A 26,673-nucleotide genomic window follows, 5' to 3' on the forward strand; every position below is an offset into this window, starting at 1 on the left:
AGTTGTCACAGCAACTGGAACTGGTCCAACAAATCCTTGTCCCCTCCAAGCAACTGGTTCTATCTTTCACCTCTCTTTACTTACAGTTTGTCTCCGTGAAGTCATTGCCCATTTGTCTGATCTGATTGACTTCACTGAGTGAAGACTATTTACTGTTTGGCTTCATACGATCTTCCATCCCGATCCTTACTACCTAGCTACTGATAGTCTTCATGCTTTCACTTCATTGCTTGCTTGACTATGGCTTGTCTAGTGTAGTCTACCTTCCGCTGCATATCAATAGGGTCATTTCTATTGTTTGTCTTCAAAGCCCCCGTGTTTTGAAGACTTTCATAAAAATCTCCTATTCACCCCCTTCTAGTCAAATACTAGCACTTTCAATTGGTATCAGAGCAAGGTGCTCCCTTGTTCTATGTGATTCGGTTTAACCACCTGGAGTTTAGCTATGTCGACTGCAGGGATAATCAAAGTCTCTGCTGCGTGCCCTATCTTTGATGTCACTGATTGCCCCTACTGGAAGAATAAGATGCGTATGCATCTTGAAGCCATTGACGCCGACCTCTGGTATGTCGTCAAGAATGGCGTTCCAAAGGTCAGTGAAGGTGTCACTGCTGCTGATGTCAAGAGGTTCATTCAACTGGACTCGACTGCCAAGAATATCATATGTGGTTTGATCAAAGGACAGTATGGTCGTGTGACTGCTCTAGAAACTGTGAAGCTAGTCTGGGACTGTCTTTCCAAGGTCAACGAAGGCGTCTCGACCCAGAGAGATTCAAGGATTAGTGTTCTTCGCAATCTCTTCAACTTCTTCAAGAGAAATAACAATGAGAATGTTCAGCTCACATTTGATCGACTCATAGATATCACAAATGAGCTTCATGCACTCGGCGCCACTAAGATCACCAAGCACGAAATCGTCGAGACACTTCTGAGATCACTTGACAGCTCATTTGACACCCTGTCCCTGATGATTCAAGAGCGCCCTGACATCAAGACTCTCGATCCGTCTGACATACTTGAGAGACTCAACACACATGAGTTCCAGCTATCTGAGAAAAGAGATATCTATGGTCCCAACTATGGCCGAACTCGCGCTTTGAAGGCAAAGGCTATTTCCTCATCTGAAGAAGAATCTTACTATAGTTCTGGGGATCCTGAAGACATTGGAAAGGAGCTCGCTATGCTTGTGAAGAAGTTCCAGAAGTTCACTAAGAAGAAAGACTTCAGAAAGTCTTCAAGATCCAGCTCTAGAAATGATGAAGCTTCATCTCGTGATCACAAGAAGAGAACATGCCACAAGTGCAAGAAACCTGGTCACTACATCTCTGAGTGTCCAAAGTGGGACAATGAGACCAAGAAGAAGAAGAAGAGCAAGGAATATGATTCTGATGACAAGAAGAAGAAGAAATCCTCAAAGTCTTCTTCCAAGTCTTCGTCGAAGTCTTCATCACACAAGAAGAGCTCATCAAGCAAGGCTGGTGCGTTTGTTGGCAAGGAGATGGATTCAAAGGAGGAGTCTGCATCTGAGATGGTGGAGGTCGAGTCTGAATAGGAATCTGATTCTGGAGTAGCAAGCCTGGCTCTAGCTTCTGCCTATGTCGCCAAGTCCATCTTCAACACTGAAGACAATGGCCTCGTCACCAACGCTGATGCCAAGGACGAGGATGACTCTGCTCCCACCTACTGCTTCATGGCACGTGGTGCCAAGGTAAACTCACATGATGCTTACTTTCAAACTTCAAGTGAAGATGACTTTGAATGTGAATCTAAACCTAGCTACAAAACACTTGCTAAAATTGCAACTGAACAACAGAATGCTATGGAACATATTCAAAAGTTGCTAGACAAAAGCGATGACCTGTTGGATGCGGAAATGACTCGAACTCAGTCCTTAATTGAAGACATTAAAAATCTTCATGTTAAGTACGAGGAACTTGAAAGTCGTCATGAAACGCTCTCAACTACTCATGAAAAGCTCTCCTATTATTATCTTCAAAGGAAGCAAGAGCTTGAGAAATTAAGATGGGCTCATGAAGATCTTCAAAAGGAGAACGAGTCACTCCACACTCAACAGATCGGTTCCACTCACGAAGGATTTGAACCACCATGTCTAAAATGTCTTGAGCGTGATAATGCTGTCTCTGTTGCTAAGTGTTCTACTGCTGCTACTGTTGCAATATCTTCAACTGCTAATGTGGTAACTAACCCTTCTACTGAGGATACCACTACTATTGCTGATGAGAATGCCAGGTTGAAGACATTGCTTGAGACATGAATGTATAAAAGTCTCAAAGGGCATTAGACATTATGTGATGTACTCAAAAAACATATTCTAAACCAAAGCCCTAGGAAAGAGGGTGTTGGGTTTGAGAGGAAAATGAATGTTGATGACTCTTAATGGATGCCTGAGCAGTACCCCAAAACCACATCGGTTGCCAAAGGGACCTTCAGTGGATCCATCTACCTTATCTGGCTTCGCTTGTGCTAACCCAATTATCATTGATGAATCCTTGCATGCAAACTATAAACTGTTCAGGAATCACAATGGTGAAGTGTTTGCGAGGTATATTGGTACTAACTACAGGAACAGACAACCTCTTAAGGAGATCTGGGTACCCAAAAATTATCTGGAGAATCTTCCCGTGAATGTCATCATGACACCACCGGGGAAGAAGACAAAGTCCAGACCAAAGGCTTCATATGGTCCAAAGGCTTCATACAGACAGAGGACTCACCAGAGTCACCCTAACACCAGTGTTTTGCAGGGAAACCATACTCAGACTTTTGAATATGAGTGTGTTTCGTCAAACCGCTATGTTCATAAGACCAAGAACTTTTCAGCTTATTCTTATGAGTATTATTCACCTCCTGCAAGGCTATTTGATAGGGCTCCAAAGCCGAAGTTCTTAGATGCTGCACTTAGACTCATAGGGGTAAGCCACCCCTCAAGATGTGGGTGGTTAAGAAAACTTAACTCTCTTTTGCAGGGAAAGGTCTCCAGCCGGAAATCAAAGGCGTCTGATGCTTATGCTGGGGACCTTAAACATCTTGTGGGACGCAAGATAAAATGTCCAAATGGTCTTACTATGTATTTCGTCCCAGGATTCCTTGACAATCATCCTATCTATCCTAACCAAGATCTGAACTTTCATAGTCCGCTTGTTCATCAAATGTTTATGCTTCACAATACACTTGGTGAAGCCTATCCCCCAAACTGTACTGTAGGGTACGACACCAAAGGCTTCAGAATGGATTATGGATAGTGGCTGCACTAACCACATGACTGGTGATTGAAGTCTTTTGATGGATTCAACCCTACGTCCGTCTGACAAAAGTCACATCACATTTGCTGACACTGGTAAAAGCAAGTCTTTGAAGGGTATCGAAAAGATGATCTGTACATGGTAGATTTCTCAGCAGGACCACAGTTGGCCATATGTCTTCTAGCAAAAGCTTCAGAGTGCTGGCTCTGGCATCGGACGCTAGGACATGCTGGCATGAGGAACTTGTACACTCTCGCGAAGAAGAAGCATGTCGTGGGCATCGAGGGCGTCAAGTTCAAGAAGGATCATCTATGTGGTTCTTGCGAAGCTGGAAAGATGACTAGGGCCAAGCATCCCTCGAAGACAATCATGACGACATCATGTCCCTTCGAGCTGCTTCACATGGACTTATTCGACCCTACTCACTACTCTACTCTTACTAGCACTTCTTGTCTCTATGGCTTCATCATTGTTGATGATTACTCAAGATATACATGGGTGCATATAATCCTCTACAAGAATGAAGTGCAAGATGTCTTTAGACAATTTGCTAATCGTTCCATGATGAACTATGGCATGAAGATCAAGCACATCAGAAATGACAATGACACAGATTTCAAGAATACCGGCCTCGACACTTATCTTGATACACTGGGCATCACTCATGAGTTCTCAGCTCCTTACACACCTCAGCAGAATGGAATCGTGGAGCGCAAGAACAGAACCCTCATTGAGATGGCTCGGACGATGCTTGATGAGTACAAGACTCCAAGGAAGTTCTGGCCTGAAGCCATTGATATTGCATGCCATGCCATCAACCGTGTTTATCTTCACAAGCTTCTAAAGAAGACATCATATGAGCTACTAACTGGTAAGAAGCCAAGCGTCAGTTACTTCAGAGTATTTGGTGCTAGGTGCTGGATCAAAGATCCACATCACACTTAAAAATTTGCACCAAAAGCACATGAAGGTTTTATGCTTCGATACGGAAAGTATTCACACTCCTACAAAGTCTTCAACCTCTTTCACTATAAAGTGGTTGAAACTGTGGATGTGCGGTTTGATGAGATTAATGGCTCGCAAAGAGAGCACCTGCCAAATGTGCTAGATGAAGTCCCTCCTAATGAACCTATCAAGCTTATGGGTACTGGAGAAATCATACCTTCAGAAGCTCAGGCTGAAGAAGAAATCATCATTGCACCAAATCAACCCGAAGACAATGCTCAGCCTGAAGTCAATGTTGAAGCTGAAGACAATGATCTGCAAGGGCAAAATCTTTGTCTAGTACATCCCCGAGTTGCAAATGAAGTATAGATTGAGAAGATAATTGATAGCATCAATGCACCTGGTCCACTCACTCGTTCTATAGCAACGCAGCTAGCAAATTTCTGTGGGCACTTTGCATTTGTCTCTATATCCGAACCCAAGAAAGTTGCTAAAGCCTTCATGGAACCTGAGTGGATTCAAGCTATGCAAGAAGAGCTTCATCGGTTCGAGATGAACAATGTATGGGAATTGGTCAAGCGTCTTGATCCTCGCAAGCACAATATCATAGGCACCAAATGGATCTTTCACAACAAACAAGATGAGCATGGTAAAGTCGTCAGAAACAAGGCTCGTCTAGTTGCTCAAGGTTACACTCAAGTAGAAGGGATTGACTTCGATGAAACATTCCCTCCCATGGCAAGGCTTGAAGCCATTCGCATACTGCTAGCCTACGCCAATCATCAGAACATTCTTCTGTACCAAATGGATGTGAAGAGTGCCTTTCTCAATGGCAAGATTGAAGAAGAAGTGTATGTTGCACAACCACCTGGCTTTCAAGATCCAAAACATCCTGATATGGTATACAAGCTTAACAAGGCACTATATGGCCTCAAACAAGCTCCTCGCGCTTGGTATGACACACTTAAAGACTTCCTGAAAAGCAAAGGCTTCAAACCTGGTTCTCTAGATCCTACACTCTCCACGAACACATATGATGGTGAACTATTTGTGTGCCAAATCTATGTGGATGACATTATCTTCGGCTGCACTGACAAAAGATACAGTGATGAGTTTGGGCACATGATGCAAGAGCAATATCAGATGTCCATGATGGGTGAGCTGAAATTTTTCCTCGGTCTTTGTCGTGGAATAGTCACGGAAGATGTCCTAGTGTGAGGACTTAGTCGTGGAGCCATCGCAACTAGGTTAGCTTAAAGGGGTTAAACGGGACAAAGGACACATGAGTTTATACTGGTTCGGCCCCTTGTGGTGAAGGTAAAGGCCTAATCCAGTTTGAGGTGGTATTGCTTATGTCTCGATTACCAGGGAGCGAATACGCTTGACCTAGGTTTCGATCTCTTATTTCTTGCCCTGAATCGCCGTCGGATCGTCCCTTTATATACACAGGTTGACGCCCAGTGGCTCATGGAGTCCCGGCCGCCTCATAGACAATGTGTCCGGCTCGAAGACTAACCATACTTGCCTTACAATATAAGTTACACATATATGGCGATTTACCCCTATGGGCCTTAAGTCGCCCTTGGGCCCTGGACCCTTCATGAACCGCCATCTTCATTGTCTTCATGGGCTTCATACTGATGAACCGCCATAGGTATAACCCTCCCCCTATTGGGCAGGTCATACCTGGTAGTCATATCCCCAACATTAGGCCCCAAATTGATTTGAACTTGTTTATGTTAATCTTCAACACTTCGAAAAAATCCCTCCTTCTTCATTTATGCGAGATCTCATAACCCGCCATGACGTCATCTTCTGCGATCGTGATAACCCGCCATGACGTCACTTGTCATTAATTTTACACATTATCCAATATATCTTAACGGATTTTATCTTTAATAGCCATGCCGAGAATCGAAGCGCCCGAGCCGCTGGATAATCATTCTTTGGCCTCCTTGTTTTTTGCGCCCACCTGTTAATCTTTTCCTTATAAATAGGGTCGAACAGCCTCTTTTCATTATCCACCTTTCGTTCTCGTCTTCCTCCTCCTCTCGCGACTCGTCTGCCTCTTCGATCTCCGCCGCCGCCATGAGCTCACCGTTTTCCTCGTCCTTGGCCGCTACATCGACCTGAACATGACCAGAGAATGCCAATGCTCCACCGCAGTCTCATCTGCATCTGTAAGTGCTCACCTTCCTATGCTCCAGATCTACATTAGGGTTAGTCTTGTTCTTCGTTGTTCTTCGCCATTCTTCACTATTCTTCGCCTTCCTCTTCAACCCTAGTAGCTTTTGATCTGAATATAACATATAACTTGTGCGGTAGCAGTTTTAGTCTTTGCCTTTAATGTCAGCAGACTTTTTCCTTCATAGAAGATCTCATCAGAACCCATGAACTCCTCTGCTGCCGCTTTTAGGTTTTAGATTTCACTGAATTTTCTGAACTGCCACTGATCCAAAATTATAATTCCAGTCTGTGAAACATGTTTGTCCAGTACTTAGCAAAATTTTCTTCCTGATAGATCAACCTGGCCATGGCGGCTTACATCACCAGTTGTAATCAGATTCAACACTTAACATATTTCACTCTTGATAGATATCAATCTGGTCATGGTGGCTTACATCACCAGTTGTAGCTAGTCATATATCATTAGGCCCCTTTTAAGCCGCCATTTTGAATATATGCTGCAGTGCTTTTCCTCCGGCTTAACTTAAACCGGCAAAATTGTTCCTTCTTTTTTTAGGCTTTACAATGCCGCCGAAGACATCCACTTCCTGTAACTGGGTTCCCTCCATTGTCACCGAGAACACGCTCCAGGACTTTGTGAAAACTGGCTATTTACCAGAGAATACCGTCATGCATTATCGCGCCCCTAATCCGGAAGAAGAAAAACCTCAGCCAAAGGATGGTGAAGTCATCATTTTTATTGATCACATCAACCGGGGCTTCTCACCGCCCGACTCTAATTTTTTTTGAGATGTTCTGCACTTATTTGAACTTCATCCTCAAGACATTGGACCCAATTCCGTGTCAAACATCTGCAACTTCCAAGTTTTCTATGAAGTATACCTTCAATAGGAGCCCAGTGTCGAACTGTTCAGCGAATATTTTTATTTGAACCGCCAAAATGAGTTTACGAATGGACCCAAGCTGGAACTTGGCGGAATCTCAATTCAATGGAGAAGAGATGCCATCTTTCCGTATGCTTGCTTGCCGAGTCACCCTAAATATTGGAACCAGACGTGATTTTATTGCCAAGATACTTCTCCGTCTGACGAGAATCCACTGTCGGGTTATCGTGCCCAGCGTCTTGACTCAAAACACAATCTTCCTGAGAAGCTTACGGCTGCTAAATGTAAAAAACTCGCCCCACCATTAAAAGGTCAAGGCTCTGCTGGGAAACGGTTTAACTATCATTGACTTGGTTTGATGTTGGGTTGCATGGAGGATCATACCATTGAGTCGCCGAACCAGCTTAATGTGTACCTACACGGGTAGTAAAAAGGATCCATTGCGCCACAACTCCGTGCGTTTAACGGACAACACCATCAATGAAATGACGAAGTCCCTTCTGAACGAAGACCTGACAGACTACAACAAAGTGGGCCTAAACCCTTTCTGCACATCTAACCCGCCACCAAAAGTAAGTCTTTTAAATTACTTACCTCTGCTTCGTCCTTAAATACTTTGTTAATTCAACTTTGATGACTTTCATAGGCTGACGATGATTTTTGGAAGAAGTATGACCATGAAGCTGCCAAAAGGGCCAGGAAAGCCAAAAAAGCCGCCAAGAGAACCGCAAAGAAGAATAGGAAGAAGACCAGTACTTCCGAGCTGTTTGAACTAGACAACTACTCTGAGTCGGAGGTAGACCTTGATTCCCTTGGCTCCTTTTTCAACCACCTTATGGACATTAATTATCATCAGGATGACACGGGGGCCAGTCAAGCAATCGAAGAAGAGGTAACTATGATTTCCTCCGACTCTGAGCCAAGACAGAAAATTCGAAGAGTAACCTGGAAAGTAAGCTTTTCACACCCCTTAGATCATCTGGATCCTCACTTTCTTTTGAAGCAACAGCAGCATGAGAGCCGGCGACAGACCCGAACCAATGGCGGTGAAGAATTATCTTCCGGCTTACCGAACACTCCCCAAAAACGTCGAAACAAGGTCATCCCTGATCTGAACTCTTTTTATCCTTTGGTGGGTCTCATTCGCCAGCCACTTGATTCTTCCGATTCAAATTATCAGGAGACTTCTCGCTCCTCTTCCGGCAACTCATCACAATCCTAGCTGTCGGCTTTCAAAACTGCTCCTGGGTAATAACGATTACTTATTATCTGCTCCTTATGCTCCTTTATACTTATACTGACCTCTCATGACCCATGTAGTGGAGGCCAAGCCTAGCAAGAAGGCGAAGGTGAATAAGCCGGTTGAAGACCCCAAAGTTGCTGAACCGGAGCAACAAATTCCAGCGCCTGACACCTCTGCACCACAACAAGAAGAACCTGTTCATGACGTTCCACCAGAAATCCCCGGCTCTTCCATTGACCAGACAAAAAGCACTCCTTTGAATACTGAATCCTCAAGCCCGATTAGAACGGATGAGACACATGATGATGATGTGGTGATTACCAACACCGACTTTAGAGAGCCGGGAAGACCCACTGCCCTGGCCAAGCACTCCGCCAAGGAAGAACACATTCAACAGTGAAAAGAGAGATTTGATGTGGCCGACTACTCTGAATTGAGTGTTAGTGAAGTCTTCTCTGGCTACCTCAATCAAGTACACACCATCCGAGGTCTTGAAGTTGACATGGTGAAGCAGATGCATCAAAAATTTGTGGTATGAACTCCTTGTTTATTGAGTTATGCACATCCTATCAGCCCCCAAGTCTACAGTTTATGATAGAATTGAATATGCCGTAGACTTAAATTAACCGCTAGTGTAAAGATTACCCTTTAATAGAACCCTTCAAACTCCGGCTTATACCATCCGAGTTAAAGCAGATCTATAATGATTAACACTAAATCCATAGCCCCCAAGGGCCGGTTTAATCAGCATGAATGAGCCGGTCGTTTGTTTCCTTGTGTCTAAAGAAGAAACTTACTTGTGTAGCCCCCATGAACCGGCTGTGACCGTTTGTGGCACAACCAGGTCATCATAAAGTAGGAAAAAGACAAGAAATATGCACTAGCCCACAAGTGCCAAATACCCTTGCTCACAAAGTGCTTGGGACTTATTCACATAAGCCGTTGCATGAGTAATTTTTTCGGCAGACATTAGCCCCCAAGTGCCAAGTGTTGTTGCTTGTAGAAGGCTTGGGACTTCATGTTTTGTAATCCAAATTTGAATCATGATCTTGAACCGGTGTACGTACAGGCTACCACTGCTCAACTTGAATCACAATTAACTGACGTGAAGGCTCGGCTGGAGCAGCAAGAATCTGAGACCCGGAAGGCCGACTCGAAATTCCAGTTTAGCATGTCTGAATTGGAAAAACTGAAGACCAGCTTTGAGGTTGAAAGAAACACCTGGGCTGAAGAAAAAATTGCCTTGATACAGTGGGCTGAGAAGGCGAAGGCGTCTCTTGAGGAGGTGACCACTGAGCTTACCGGCTTAAAACGCCATGTATCTCAGATGGTTTCTGCTATCTTTGGTGAGTCGCCTTGCTAGTATCAAATTTGAATCTCTTTCTTGACTGCATAAACCGCCACTAACCAATCTATGATTATTATTCAGGCCCCAGGAGCGGCAATCTTAGCCAAGAGATGCTTGTGAAGCTCAAGGTTGTTTACACTTGTTGAGCAGCTCTATACTGGGACTCAACGCGCACTGGCCACAATTTCTCCGGCTAATCAGACACCTACTCTCTTGATTGAAGTCTTGAAGAAGCTTCCTGTTCCGCCTGAGAGGTTTAACAAGATGAAGCAATCATCTGCAAGAGCCGATGCTGTGACAGCCTTGAGCTGGGCCAAAGCATGGCTATTAGAGCTAGACCCCGACGATATATCTACCGGGTATCCAAGCTTGCAGGAAGATGGCACTCCTTTTGATAAAAAAAAGACTTTGCCGCCTGCGTGAAGGAAATATGTCCTCTTGCCAGCCTGATTGCCAATGAAACAGATCTTTCAAGATATCAACCAGCTTATGACATGGAAAGCCAGAAGCTTCCTACACTGGCTTTCAAAGTGATGGATCTAATTCCCCCAATCCGTAAGCACACTTTTGCTCCTGAAGTTGACCCGTTCGAGCTTATTGATGATGAAGCTGAATTCCAAGCCTCGAGTGGTATTGACTGGTCATCACCAAACTTCCAGGAAGCAAAGGAGGGCGAAGAAGCGGAGAAGGATGATCCAGAAGCTTCAAGCCGTCAGGGCCAAGAAGATTAATCCGCTGGGCGGTTCATATATTTGATCTTATGAAAAACACTTAATCCTTTTGGCTCCTTGAGTCATGTAATAGGCTAGCAAAAACTTTGCTCTGTCATGCCATCGTGCACGTTTATGTTTTGCCCAACACGGTTTGAGCCGCCACTTGATAATTATCCTTTTACACTTATCATGACGTTGATTTGTGTAGATGAAACTTAGGATTATACTGCATAGAAATAAATCACAAGAGCCCTTGGCGGTTTACTGCAGGGCGGGTCATTATACCCATATAAAGCCACTGATGTTCTAAAATACTTTATAGACAGGGCTGGTTTAGTCATAATTAGATATAATCATAACAAAAATATCATACCTGTGATATTGAATCGTACTGCCGGCTTATGATACCTGTGCAGTAAGGGTGATAACCCAAAACTTAGAAGCCAATACCTCCAAGTATTTTAATATCATCAAATACTGGCATTTTACCGCCTAAAGCTAGGACGGGTTAACAGAAACCACGAGTATGCTTCAAATATGAGCTGTGAGAACTGAAGCGACACGACCTGAGTCAATGTAAACCATATGTCAAGATGGTATCAAGATGAACCGAAAAAATGTTCAAAAAACCAAGTAAGATAAGAAAACGAGGCTATGCTTCGAATACGAGCAGGAAGCCGGACCAAAAGGGTTATTTCATAGCTATGCTTCAAATGCAAGCAGGAAGCCCCCAAGTGGTTTGTGGCCTTGGGCCGATCAAGAGGGTAATGACAACTATGATTCGAATATGATCAGGAAGCCACCTAGTGACCATAAGGTTTTGGCATTGCGCTGATCAAGAGGGTAACGACAGCTATTATTCGAATACGATCAGGAAGCCCCCTAGTGACCATAAGGTTTTGGCATTGCGCCGATCAAGAGGGTAACGACAGCTATGATTCGAATACAATCAAGAAGCCCCCAAGTGACCTTTGAAATTATGATGAGAAAGACTCATTATTCGTGGAAATGAAATGACAGAGACTCTGCTTTATCAGGGATGCTGGTTTTATTATAATCATCATAATATATACATTTATCAAAATATGTACATCATAAGAGCCGGTGGCTCAAGTGTATTAAGGCCGAAGATGAGCAATATTCCACGACCGGCGGGTCTCCTCCTCCGACTGACGTGAGTCCTTGTAGTCTCGAACATTCATGAGATAGTATGACCCATTGTTCAAATTCTTGCTGACCACAAAGGGTCCTTCCCAAGGTGGGGATAGCTTGTGCATGTCAGTTTGATCTTGGATGAGCCAGAGCACCAAGTCACCTTCTTGAATGGTTCTGGTCTTAACCCGGCGGCTGTGATAGCAGCGCAGATCTTGTTGGTAAATCGCTGAGCGAGCCGCCGCAAGGTCACGCTCCTCATCTAACAGGTCAAGTGCATCCTGACGTGCTTTTTCATTATCAGCTTCGACGTAAGCCGCCACATGGGGCGAGTCATGACGGATGTCACTAGGAATCGCCTCTCCTCCATAAACCATGAAGAAAGGCGCGTAACCCGTAGATCTGTTGGGGGTAGTATTGATGCTCCATAGCACTGAAGGTAACTCCTCCACCCAACAACCCGGCGTCCTCTGCAAAGGAACCATAAGCCGGGGCTTGATGCCTCTCAAATTTTTTTGATTGGCTCTTTCAGCTTGACCATTGGATTGGGGGTGAGCTACTGACGACACATCAAGTCGAATATGCTCACATTGACAGAACTCTTTCATAGCATCCTTGGACAGATTAGTGCCATTATCAGTTATAATGTTGTGGGGAAAACCAAAGCGAAAAAGCACCTTTTTGATGAATTGAACCGCCGTTGCCGCGTCACACTTACTGACTGGCTCTGCTTCAACCCACTTTGTGAATTTGTCAACTGCCACCAAAAGGTGGGTCTTTTTATCCTTGGACCTTTTAAAAGGCCCAACCATGTCCAACCCCCAGACTGCGAACGACCAAGTGATTGGAATCATCCTCAACTCTTGAGCCGGCACATGAGCGCGCGTGATATTTCTGGCAACCATCACATTTACTGACAAAATCCTCTGCATCAGCATGAGCCATTAGCCAATAAAATCCAGGACAAAAAAGCTGTGGCCACGAGAGATTTAGAGCCGGCATGATGATCACAATCTCCTTCATGAATCTCGTGAAGAATTTCACGGCCTTCTTTAGGAGAAATGCAATGTTGAAATGCCCTAGAGACACTACGATGGTGCAACTCACTGTTAGAAATTGTCACTGACTTAGACCGCCTGGTTATCTGTCTGGCCAAAGTTTCATCCTCAGGCAACTCGCCCCGGGTCATGTAAGCCAAATATGGAACTGTCCAATCAAGAGTAGCATGAAGAGCCGCCACCAATTGTGCTTCCGGGTCAGGAATAGCCAGATCTTCCTCTGTAGGCAACTTGATAGAAGGGTTATGCAAAATATCCAAGAAAGTGTTAGGTGGCACTACTTATGCTGGGACCCTAACCGGCTTGAAGCATCAGCCGCCTCATTTTTCCTGTGATCAATGTGTTCCACTTGATAACCCTTGAAGTGCCTAGCAATAGCGTCAACTTCACGGTGGTAAGCCGCCATAAGTGGATCCTTAGAATCCCATGTGCCTAAAACTTGCTAAGCCACCAAGTCTGAGTCGCCAAAACATCTCACCCGGCTTAAGTTCATCTCCTTAGCCATCCAAAGACCATGGAGGAAGGCTTCATACTCAGCTGCATTGTTAGTACAGGGAAACATCAACCTTAAAACATAACAAAACTTGTCACCTCGAGGGGAAGCTAAGGCCACTCCAGCCCCCGAGCCCTCCAACTGCCTGGACCCATCAAAGTGAATAGTCCAATATGTGTTATTTGGCTTCTCTTCAGGCATCTGCAGCTCTCTCCAGTCATTGATGAAATCCACAAGTGCTTGAGATTTTATGGCCGTGCGAGGCATATACTTTAAACCAAGAGGTCCAAGCTCAATTGCCCACTTGGCTACTGGACCTGTAGCTTCTCTGTTCTGGATAATATCCCCTAAGGGAGCAGAACTGACCACAGTGATGGGATGACCCAAAAAATATTGCTTAAGCTTCCGACTGGCCATGAACAACCCAGAAACGAGCTATTGCCAATGCGGGTATCTCTGATTGGACTCAATAAGCACCTCACTGATATAGTAAACCGGCCGTTGAACCGGATATTCCTTGCCTGCTTCCTTCCGTTCCACCACAATTGCTACACTGATAGCCCAAGCGTTAGCAGCCACATATAACAACAACTGCTCCTTATCAATAGGAGCAGCAAGTACTGGCGGCTCAGCTAGCTGTTTCTTCAAAGCTTCAAATGCATCATTAGCAGCATTACTCCAAACAAAGTCATATGTTTTCTTCATCATCTGGTACAATGGTATGGCCTTCTCACCCAACCGGCTTATGAACCGGCTTAAGGCAGCAATACGACCCGCCAGACGCTGGACATCATTGATACACGCCGGCTTTGCCAGGGAGGTAATGCCCTTGATCTTCTCCGGGTTAGCCTCAATGCCTCTGTTAGAAACCAGAAAACCCAAAAGCTTGCCTGCTGGCACACCAAAAACGCACTTGGCCGGGTTAAGCATCATCTTGTAGACCCAGAGATTGTTGAAGGTCTCCTTCAAATAATCTATCAAAGTTTCCTTCTCTCTGGATTTCACCACAATGTCATCCACATAAGCATGAACATTGCACCCAATCTAACTGTGAAGAAAGTTCTGCACACATCGCTGGTAAGTCGCCTGGGCACTCTTGAGCCCAAAAGGCGTAGATACATAGTAGAAGGCTCCAAAGGGAGTGATAAAAGCCGTCTTCTCCTGGTCCTTAACTGCCATCTTGATCTGATGATAACCAAAATAAGCATCCAAAAAACTTAAACACTCACAACCCATCGTAGCATCAATGATTTGATCAATACAAGGGAGAGCGAAAGGATCAGCCGGACAAGCCTTGTTTAAGTTTGTGTAGTCCACACACATACGCCAAGTGCCGTTCTTCTTAAGCACCAGCACCGGATTAGCCAACCACTCAGGATGAAAGACTTCGACAATGAACCCGGCTGTTGAGGGAGTCCGTGATTAAGGGGTCCTCGGACAGCCGGACTATATACTTTGGCCGAACTGTTGGGCTATGAAGATACAAGATAGAAGACTTCGTCCCGTGTCCGGATGGGACTCTCCTTTGCATGGAAGGCAAGCTTGGCAATTCGGATATGTAGATTCCTTTCTCTGTAACCGACCTTGCACAACCCTAGCCCCCCTGGTGTCTATATAAACCATAGGGTTGGGACTTCTAGGGTTAAGCCACAACAATCATAATCTCATAGGCTAGACTTCTAGGGTTTAGCCATTACGGTCTCATGGTAGATCAACTCTTAATACTCATATTCATCAAGATCAATCAAGCGGGAAGTAGGGTATTACGTCCATAGAGAGGGCCCGAACCTGGGTAAACATTGTGTCCCCCGCCTCCTATTACCATTAGCCTTAGACGCATAGTTCGGGACCCCCTACCCGAGATCCACCTGTTTTGACACCGACATTGGTGCTTTCATTGAGAGTTCCGTTGCACCGTCACCAAGAGGCTTGATGGCTCCATCAATCATCTACAACAACGCAGTCCGGGGGGGATCTTCCTCCCTGGACAGGTCTTCGACGGAGCAGATCGATAGCTACGCCCCTGGCCATCAGGTCAGATTTGGAAACCTGAATTTCATGGCCGATATCCACGGAGACTTGATCTTTGACGGATTCGAGCCCATGACGGCTGTCCTCGGCCACCACGATGAACATGACCTAGAGCTGTCATCGGGCCGCACAAAGGAGATAGCGCCTGTGACTGCCCTGGCCCTAGAGTCGGAGCAGACTGCATCGCCCGAAGACGGGAAGCTCAACCCCGCCACGGAGGCCGCAGACTCAGCAGCGCTCGAGCCGCACATGGACCCAACATCAGGTTGGGTTGGTGCTACCGGAACCTCGGACTCGTCTCCGGCCAGGGGCTCCGTACCATGTGCATCCGCGTCCATCAAACTAATTGGGCGCCGGTCTTGGAGTCCAGCTCCGCGGACATTTTCCAGCACTCGCCTTTTGGCGACGTGTTAAGGTCATTAAAATCCCTCTCCTTGTCGGGGGACTCTTGGCCGAACTATGTCCGGCTCGAATGGGAAGTGGATGATGAAGAAATTCGTTCCCCACCCACCACCCACTTTATAGCCACTGTCGAAGACTTAACTGACACGCTTGACTACGACTCCGAAGACATCGATGGTATGGATGACGATGCCGGAGAGGACTAGGAACCACTGCCTACAGGGCGTTGGACAGCCACCTCCTCGTATGACATATACATGGTGGATACACCCAAAGAAAACAACGGCGATGATGAAAATCCAGTCGAGGATAAACCTCCTGAGATACAGCCGAAGCGCCAACATCAGCGGCGCCGCTCTAAGCCACGCCATAGTAAAAACAGCAATACCATCACAGAAGAGGACAACACTCTGGACGGTGCCAAAAACAATGAAGACCCCGTTGAGCCAACCTCCAAACAGGAGGAACGGTAGGATGGGCGAGTCAGCCCTAGCGAATAGGCCATGAACAAAGACTCGGAGGATAGCAATTACCTTCCACTCTCCGAGGATGAGGTGAGCCTCGACGACGAAGATTTCATCTTGCCTGAGCAGCCCGCCGAATGGGAACGCTTTAAGCGTCAGCTAATTGCCACTGCAAGAAGCCTGAAAAAGAAGCAGCAGCAGCTTCAAGCTGATCAAGATCTGCTCAATGAAAGATGGATTGATGTCCTGGCAGCCAAGGAATATGGCCTCGAGCGCCCAACCAAAAGCTACCCGAAGCGCAAACTGTTACCACAGTTCGATGACGAGGCGTTGGAGCCCGTCCTACAAAGGCACAATGCGGCTGACCGACCACCATGTGGCCGGGACAAAGAGGCACCTCAGGCCGAACACCAGCCCGCACTGCCTCGCCGAACAAACAGAAATACAACAACTCGGGGATATACACATGACCTACGACGCGATTTGGAAAAGAGAGCAGGTCAGACAAGATCAATCTATGGATCACGGGGCCGTGCCCCGACGCGCGATGATGGCCATCTGGCTGAACGTGACAAACATAACCACGTCCGGGCCGAAAACCGCAGACGAGCTCCATCCGAGCTACGTCACAACTTGGCCCGATATAGAGGCGCCGCACACCCCCTTTGCTTCCTGGATGAAGTAATGGGACATGATTTCCCAGAAGGGTTTAAACCCGTAAACATCGAATCATATGATGGCACAACAGACCCCGCGGTGTGGATTGAGGATTTTCTTCTCCACATTCAAATGGCCCACGGCGATGATCTTCACGCCATCAAATACCTCCCACTCAAACTCAAGGGACCAGCTAGATACTGGTTAAACAGTCTGCCCGAAAATTCCATTGGCAGCTGGGAGGAATTGGAGGGCACCTTCCTCGATAAATTCCAAGGCACATATGTCTGACCTCCGGATGCCGATGACCTAAGTCATATAATCCAACAGCCCGGAGAGTCATCCAGGAAATTCTGGACTCGGTTCCTAACTAAAAAGAACCAGATCATCGACTATCCGGACGCCGAAGCTCTAGCGGCCATTAAGCACAGCATCCACGATGAATGGCTGGCCAGACACCTCGGCCAGGAAAAACCGAAGTCCATGTCATCCCTTACGGCACTCATGACCCGCTTTTGTGCGGTCGAAGATAGCTGGCTAGCCCGTAGCAATAACAGTACAAGCAAACCTGGCACCTCAGAAGCCAGAAACAGCAACGGCAAGCCCCGACGCAATAGACATAAGCGTCGAAACAATGGTGACAACACCGAAGACATGGCGGTCAACACCGGATTCAGTGACTCTAAGTCCGGTCAGCGGAAGAAGCCATCTAAAAGAAACAATCCAGGCCCGTCAAGTTTGGACCGCATACTAGATCGACCATGCCAAATCCACGGCACTCTTGATAAACCAGCCAATCATACCAACAGAGAATGTTGGGTTTTCAAACAGGCCGGCAAGCTAAATGCCGAGAATCAGGAGAAAGGGTGGCAAAGCGAGGACGATGACAAGGAACCCCGAGCACCGAACACAGGGGGACAGAAGAAATCCCCCCCAAATCAAAACGGTGAACATGATATACGCCACCCATATCCCCAAGAGGGAGCGCAGGCGTGCACTCAGGGACGTCTGCGCGATGGAGCCAGTCGCCCCAAAGTTCAATCCATGGTCCTCCTGTCCGATCACCTTCGATCGCAGGGACCATCCGACCAGTATCCGTCATGGTGGTTCAGCCGCACTGACCCAATTATTGATGGATTCCACCTTACGCGAGTCCTTATAGATGGTGGCAGCAGCCTGAACCTGCTCTATCAGGATACAGTGCGCAAAATGGGTATCGATCCCTCAAGGATCAAGCACACAAAAACCACCTTTAAAGGTGTCATACCAGGTGTAGAGGCCTGATGTACGGGCTCAATCACACTGGAAGTGGTCTTCGGATCCCCGGATAATTTTCGAAGCGAAGAGTTAATCTTCGATATCGTCCCTTTCTGCAGTGGCTATCATGCACTTCTCGGACGAACCGCATTCACTCGATTCAACGTGGTGCCGCACTACGCCTACCTCAAGCTCAACATGACTGGACCACGCGGTGTCATAACGGTCAACGAAAATACGGAACACTCCCTTTGTACTGAGGAGCACACCGCGGCCCTTGCAGCAAAAGTACAGAGTAGCCTTTTTAGGCAAAACCTCAATTCGGCAATAAAGGCCCCGGACACCGTCAAGAGAGTCCAAACTACTCTGCGGCAGGACTGTCCAGCTCGTCCAGAGCTTGACTAGCAATTCGGCCTCCGTCCCTGTCCCAATCAAGCGGTGAAATTTGTGCCGCGCGTACATAACTACGCACTCAAAATACCATGGGCATGGACGGAGGCACAGCTAGACCGTGGTCCACAATGAGGCTCAACCGCTCCCGGACCCATATACCTTCACCTTTTCTTTTTATTTCAGGTTTTTCTCATCTCAAGGATTTTTCTGATAACCTGATCATCGGGCCCATCATGGGACGGATACACCAAGGAGGCAAGGAGCTTTGACGTACAAAGGAATCCTAGGTGGTCTCTGCTAATGATCGTTATACCTATTTTTAATACCCGCACGCAGCTCGCCCTTGGTCATGGAATGTCAAATAGCCTTATTTGCTTATCGCATTACTTATACAAATACGCCTTGACGTATTAATCAAATTACAATGGAAAATAATTTGCAGCGTCAGCTTATTACTTGATTTTTTCCTTATCTTTGTATTTTTATCTATTGCACCCATACACTCTGGTACGCATTACTTCGCCAGGGGCTTCATCACGCCCCGCAATACGGCAATAAAGTCCGAACACTTTTACATTACAGTTCGGCACCCCGAACTTATAGCATTATATGCATCGGCTCCGAATCATGTCTTTGGTCAATAGTTGGGTTGCCCGGCTCCTGTGCTTACTACCTTACGTTCCGCTATATCGGCTAGGGTAGTAAAGGGAGAACTACTGCAATTGTGTCCTGGTTCTTCCAGACGAGCACCTCAGTAGAGAAAGCCAAAAACTAACTGTCATGATGCGGCAAGAGCTAGTCAGCAGTTCGAGAGGTTTCAAATCCTTAGAGATTTTTTCCGCTTTAAGCGAGGAATCGGTTTTTATCCGATTAGGCGTGTATAGCGCCGCAAGTTCGGCCTTCCGAATACCAGGGGCTACGCCAAAATTTTCATTGTCAAACTCCTATGGCTAAGTTAGGGTGATAAAGTTGTATAGTCCGATTGCCTTGTTCGTTGCGCTAAACACCTCCTTTAAGGACCAAAATGTGGAGTAAAGAGTGTTTAGATTTATCCCGAACACCCCCGTACCATCTACGTGCGCGCAGAAGCCGACGACTGGCCAACTCTCAGATTTTCATAAACGGCCGCACAGGAGGTAAAATTTTAAACTAACAGACACTATATTACATAACGGATCTGTTTAATATTATAGGGCAGGATAACATGAATGTTTTCATGGGAATATAACATCCTTCACACATTGCTCCGCCACAAGGCGGGATCCCTCTAGGACACTGTCAAAATATAGCTCAGGTCGGCGGTGCTCCTTGCCCCTGGGCGGCCCTTTGGTCATCAGCTTCGTGGCATCAATCTTCGCCCAGTGCATCTTTGTGTGGGCAAAGGCCATCCACGCACCTTCCATGCAGACTGACCGCTTTGTGACTTCAAGCCACGGGTAGGCACTGATAAGCCGCTTCACGAGTCTGAAGTAGCTGCTGGGCATGGGCTCGGCAGGTGATAGCCGGACTATTAAGTCCTTCATGGCTAGTTCGGCCGCCTTATGCAGCTCGACCAGCTGCTTCAGCTGGTCGCTAAAGGGCACTGTATGTTCTGGTCCAAGGTATTGCGACCAGAACAACTTCTCCTAGAGCTCCCTTCTTTGGCTCAGTAAAATTCGGCAGCATCTGATATGCTGAGCAGCAGATTCACGAACGCCCCTGGAGAGCTCCAAATTCGGATAAGCAAAAGGAACATCTCCTTCACATACTTGCTTTGCATAATGAAAGCCTTACCCGCCGTGATCTTCTTGGCCACCTAAATTTCCTGGAGGGTGCTCTAGGCTTCTGCTCGGGCATCTTACGCGCTCTGGAGGGCCCTAGCAAGTTCTAACTCTTGAGTATTAGAATCACACTCCAAGGACTCGTACTTCTTGACGGTGTCCTGGAGCTCTTGCTGGACCTCGCTGACCCGGGCCTCCTGCTTCTCGCGGCCGGTGCGTTCCTTGGCCGCTTTGTCCTTGGCATCGGCTAACGCCTTCTTGAGGGCCGCCACCTCGGGTGTGGCCCCTAATAAAGTTCATGAAACTTTAGTCAGCACGAACCATTCATCCTTCCTAAATATACACGCAGGTTACTACATACCTTTGCTTTCCTCCAGCTGCTTCTTCACGTGGTCGAGCTCCTCCTCGCCCCCCTCCAGATTTTGCTTCAGTCTGGAGACTTTTGTAGTGTGAGCAGTCGTTGCCAGCAGCGACGCCTGCTTGTTCACATAGACATATTATGTTAGAATCCTGCGAAAATTATTTTGATCCTTTGTTCGGATTTTCTTTCCGAACACCGAACAGAGCATCAGGGGCTACTGTCTATACCGTGACAATATCTTTACAATTATATTACTTACCTCAAAGCCTGTTAGGAGGGTAGTCTAGGCTTCGGCCAGTCCGCTTTTGGCGGACTGGATCTTATCAATCACCGTACTCATAAGAGTACGGTGTTCCTCAACAATGGAAGTGCCTCGCAGCGCTTCCAGCAGTCTATCCGATGCCTCTTGATGGACAGAGGTCACCGTGGAGTTGGCTCGACCCCCTCGTTCGAAAGAGGTGGCCTGCCTAAATCCGGAGCCACTTGGGTCTCCGGAGTTGTATTCGGCTGGAGGCCGAATTGGATGCGGCCCCCATCGTCGGTGTCCATGGGGGTTTGCTCCCCCACGTGTCCAGCAGCCTAGGCTTCACCTTATGGCACCATCGGGACGGCCTCCTAAGCTTCTCCCGGGCCTGGGATCCTTCAAGACAACACGTCGGTGTTGTCCGCGGCCTTGGGGGAGGAGGCCGTCGGAAGGGACCGGCTGTCCATCGCCGACGGGTCCAGCGAGCCCTACGAAGAGGAGAACAGCGCAATGTTGGACTAGACCAGTCTACAAGTGCACGATCTAGCACACTAAAAACAATAAAGTAAAATTCCGGATATATTCCTATGTCCGGACACTTACGAGTTGGCTAGGGTCTTGACCCTGGGCTCCCATTACCCGCCGCTGTTGGTGGCCGCTATGGAGTTGTCCGGAAGGGAATTTTTCCCCTTCTTGGACGCCTCGGCCTCCCCATGTGTGGAGGCCTTCTTCTTCTTTCTCCTCCCAGCAGGGGGGATGGATTTCTTCTTCCTCCTCCTCTTTCGCGTCATCTTCGGTGGAGGAGTGTGTCTCGGCGTCTTCGGACGTGACCCTTACGACGGAGACCACTTCTGGTCCTCGGGGCCTTCTTTTTGGCCTTCTTCTCCGGCAGCTCATAAGGCCTTGGAAACAACATCTTCGTCAGAAGAGGGGTTTCTGGATCTTCGAGCAGCAGAACCGAATAGTTAATCCGCCCGCTATCTCTATCCAGGCCTGAAAAAATTGATAGGAAGGTTTAGACTCCTTCCTCAAAATATGCCAGTAAAGGGTATACCTTGAAAACATGAAAGAAATTACCGAATTAGCCTGGCGTTTTAAGCTAAGCCCGCGATCCTCGGTCATGGTTGGTGGTGTCTCGCCGGCCTTGAAGAGCACTTTCCAGATGTCTTCGTGCGTCGTGCTGAAGAGCTCTAGTAGCGTCTGGTGCTTGGCCGGATCGAACTCGCACAAATAGCAAGTCCGGCGTTGGCACGGAAGGATTCGGCGAATGAGCATAACCTGGATCACATTGATGAGCTTGATTCTCTTGGTTATCATGTTCTGGACGCACGTTTGGAGCCTAGTCAGCTCGTCCGAAGAACCCCAGGCTAGGCCCTTCTCTTGCCAGGAGGTGAGCCGCATCGGGACTCCAGATCGGAATTCAGGGGCCGCCTCCCAGTTGGTGTCGCGCGACTCGGTGATGTAGAACCAGCCCGACTACCACCCCTTCACCGTCTCCACAAAGGAGCCTCCGGGCTAGGTGGCATTGGACATCTTGCCCACCATGGCGCCTCCGCACTCTGCTTGTTATCCTCTCACCACCTTTAGCTTCACATTGAAGGTCTTCAGCCATAGGCCGAAGTGAGGTGGGATGTGGAGAAAGGACTCAAACATGACAATAAATGCCAAGATGTTGAGGATAGAGTTGGGGGCCAGATCATGGAAGTCCAACCCGTAGTAAAACATCAGTCCGCGGACGAACGGGTGGAAAGGGAAACCCAGCCCACAGACGAAGTGTGTGAGAAACACAACCCTCTCATGGGGCTCTGGGGTAGGGATGATCTGTCCCTTGGCTGGGAGTCGGTGAACGATCTCCTTGGCCAGGTACCCGGACTCCCGGAGCTCCTTGATGTCCTTCTTGACGGAGGAGGCCATCCACTTGCCTCCAGCTCCAGATCCGGACATGGTTGGAGTGCTTTTTTGGGCGGAGAAATCTACAGCTTGGGCGCTAGAGCTCGAGAATGGACGGGCGGAGGAAGGAGAAGGCGTGGGTGAAACGGATGAATCTTTATCCCTTTATAAAGGCAGTAAAAGTCATTCGCCTCCCTGCTCGCCTTAAAATCTGCCCATTCCCCAAGCGTCGTGCAGATGACACAGTTGGGTTACCGATGCCCGTATTGATGAGAATCCCGTGATAAGGGGACACGATCTCTGCTTCGACAAGACGTGCCAATGAAACCGCACCTCGAAATACAGAGCGGCGGGCTAAAAACGGTTTGAATAATGACCGGGCAGTGGCGTGATGTCACGCTACAAAAAACCTATCAGCGGTTTGGACTCATGAAATATTATACTCTCTACGGTGGTGTGTAGTACTTGTTTTACAGAGTCGGACACGATTCCTGTGTTCGAGGTTTACTTTTAAGTATTCGGAGGAGGAACCCGCTGACGGTGTCCTGGACTAGGGGGTTATCACGCCCAATATGCGATACTATCCTAAAGAGTCTCGAAGGTCCCACCAAGGATAGAACCGCATATTGAAACGCTTTTGCAAGGTGGATATCATTACATCAACATTACATAAATAGATGGGGATACATACAAAAGGCATACAATGCCACACGAATACAACATCACCTTACATAAGATCAACATCCGACTACGGATGAAACACAAACAGAAGCTCAAACGACATCCACCCTGCTAGCCCAGGCTGCCAACCTGGAACCTATCCCCTGATCGAAGAAGAAGAAGAAGAAGAACTCCAAACAAGCAAGCATCGCTCTCGCGTCAAGATCATCGCATAACCTGTACCTGCAACTGTTGTTGTAGTAATCTGTGAGCCACGAGGACTCAGCAATCCCATTACCATGGGTATCAAGACTAGCAAAGCTTAATGGGAAAGGAAGGGGTAAAGTGGTGAGGTTGCAGCAGCGACTAAGCATATATGGTGGCTAACATACGCAAATAAGAGCGAGAAGAGAAGCAAAGGAACGATCGTGAAGCTAGCAATGATCAAGAGGTGATCTTGAACACCTACTTACGTCAAACATAACACAGAAATCGTGTTCACTTCCTGGACTCCGCCGAGAAGAGACCATCACGGCTACACACACGGTTGATGCGTTTTAATTCGGATCAGGTGTCATGTTATCTACAAGCGGACATTAACAAATTCCCATCTGCTACATAACCGCGGGCACGGCTCTCGAAAGTTTATACCCTGCATGGGTGTCCCAACTTAGCCCATGATAAGCTCTCGCGATCAACGAAGGATATTCCTTCTCCCAGGAAGACCCGATCAGTCTCGGAATCCCGATTTACAAGACATTTCGACAATGGTTAAACAAGACCAGCAAGACCACCCGATGCACCAACATCCCGATAGGAGCTGCACATATCTCGTTCTCAGGGCAACACCGGATGAGCAATCCGTACAGCTAAAACCAGACCTCAAGTTTCCTTGAGGGGGCGCTGCAAAGGGCTCTAGTTTGGACCAACACTTGGACAAGCATTGGCCCGGGGGGGGGGCTGAATAAAGATGACCCTCGAGAGAGCGACTCCCAAGGGAAAAGTAGGTGGTGGTGAGGCAAATGGTAAAACCAAGGTTGGGCCTTGCTGGAGGAGTTCTATTCAAAGCGAACTGTCAGGGGGGTCCCATAAATCACCCGACCGCGTAAGGAACGCAAAATCCGGGAACATAACACCGGTATGACGGAAACTAGGGCGGCAAGAGTGGAACAAAACACCAGGCATAAGGCCAAGCCTTCCACCCTTTACCAAGTATATAGATGCATTAATAATATAAGAGATATTGTGATATCCCAACATAACCCTGTCCACCATGGAGCAATCTTCAACTTCACCTGCAACTAACAACGCTATAAGAGGGGCTGAGCAAAGCGGTAACATAGACAAACAACGGTTTTCTAGGAAGGGTGTCAAAGCTTAGAGGTTCATGGCAATTTGGGAGGCTTGAAGAGCAAAAGATAGGTAGCGCAGCAAAGCGATAGAACGAAGCAACTAGCATAGCAATGATAGTAGTGAGATCCAGGGTAGCGGTCATCTTGCCTGAAATCCCGCAAGGAAGAAGAACGAGTCCATGAAGAAGATGAAGCCACGAAGACGAACCAAGCGTAGACGAACGAATCCTCACGATCGCAACGAAACAGGAACTATCGAGAAGAAGCACACAACATGGTAAACACACCACACATGAACAAGACATGATGCACAAACAAGCATGATGCATGAGAAAGCTAGATGAGGCTACTCATGGCAAGAGATGATGCATACAAGAGCAACACATCAAAGCAAGTTTAAATGAGGCCGGAAACAACATATAACAATTCCGGTAAGTCCTCATATGCAAATTTCAAAGTTGGTCCAGATCTGAATAAACCTTATGTTCAAGTTGTTAAACAGCAAGTTAAGATGTACCAAGATGATCTACACGAGATTCTAGTCAAGTTAGATATAAAGTTCATTTAGTTCGGAGCTACGGCGTAGAAGATATGACCAAAACAAGTTAAACATGGCATTGATGCTAAATGCATCCAAACATCAAGCAAACACCTCAAAACAAGGATGCAACATGGTAATATGAAACAACATGCAAAATCAAGCAAGTTTCATATAGACCACACTCAAAACGGAGCAACGGTGCAACACATACACTCTATACAAGACATAACAACAATCTGTCCATAACAGCAACTAGGCATCTTGCAAGCATCAAAACAACATGCTACAGTACCACAATATGAAAACAAAAGGCACGGGCATGATGTATAGGTAAAGCATAACAAAACATGAACACTGAGCTATCTCCAGAAATCACTAGAACAAGCTCAAAAGGACATGACAAGATTGCAAATAATAACAGTTTCAGTCATCAGCAGAAATAACATCAGGATGCAATGTTTAGAGCTATCAAACAACATGTTACAGGAACATATCATGGCAAACAAAGGCATGTCATGAATCTAATAATCACACAGAACAAAAGTCCCTTACTGACCATGAGCCAAAAGGGCACAGAAAATATGATGGCACCCATGTAAACATGGCAAGTTATATGACAGATTCATACATGGCAGGAACAACAATAAGTAAGCATGTTGGTGAGCTTGAACCACCCACCACAGAGCAGCAGGTTTACATAGCAACAAAATATAACAGAATCAGTAAGGAAAACAGCAACAACAAGTACACTACTTAACGAGCTTGATGCACTCACTACAGGAATCACAAAAATACATGGATGGAACCACTGTAAAGATGGCATGACATAGACCAAAACACATGTAGACATCAACCTCATAGGATGCATACATCAAACATGGCAAAAATGACAAATCAGCATATTATAACAGTTTCAGCAGATTAACATCACATAGCACTCTTCCAACAGCATTTCGGGCATCAAGATGAACTCAAATGAACATGATGCAATGGAATGAAATGAAGTACTCGTCGAGGCGAACAATTTAACATATTACACGCACGAAATTGAGCAGTATGCAGCAAGTTATGATGTGATGAACATGGCACCAGAATGTAAATAAATAAGGACTTAGAGATATTTCGGGGTCAACCTCGGGTTCGCACGGAAATCGATGCACGACCGGAGTTCGCCGGAGATGTGGACGGAGAGGAGGGAGATGGCGGTCGGCGTGGTCGGGGAGGACGCCGGCGGGGTCGGGGGAGCTCGGGGGGGCCGGATCTGGCCGACCGGCGAGGTCCTCCGGCCGGGATCCAGCGGATCCGGGCGCGGGGGCGCGGTCGGAGCAGTGGGGCGGCGGAGGCCTGGCAAGGGGCAGCGACGCCGGCGGCGGCT

General features: G+C 47.1%; 1 pseudogene; it reads right to left on the reverse strand.

Annotated features, from left to right (window-relative positions):
- The window catches only part of LOC119360751, a 63,678-nt pseudogene that overhangs the window by 1,469 nt on the left and 35,536 nt on the right, over positions 1-26,673 (reverse strand).

This window comes from Triticum dicoccoides, chromosome 2B, assembly GCF_002162155.2.
Source record: "Triticum dicoccoides isolate Atlit2015 ecotype Zavitan chromosome 2B, WEW_v2.0, whole genome shotgun sequence".
NCBI lineage: Eukaryota > Viridiplantae > Streptophyta > Magnoliopsida > Poales > Poaceae > Triticum > Triticum dicoccoides.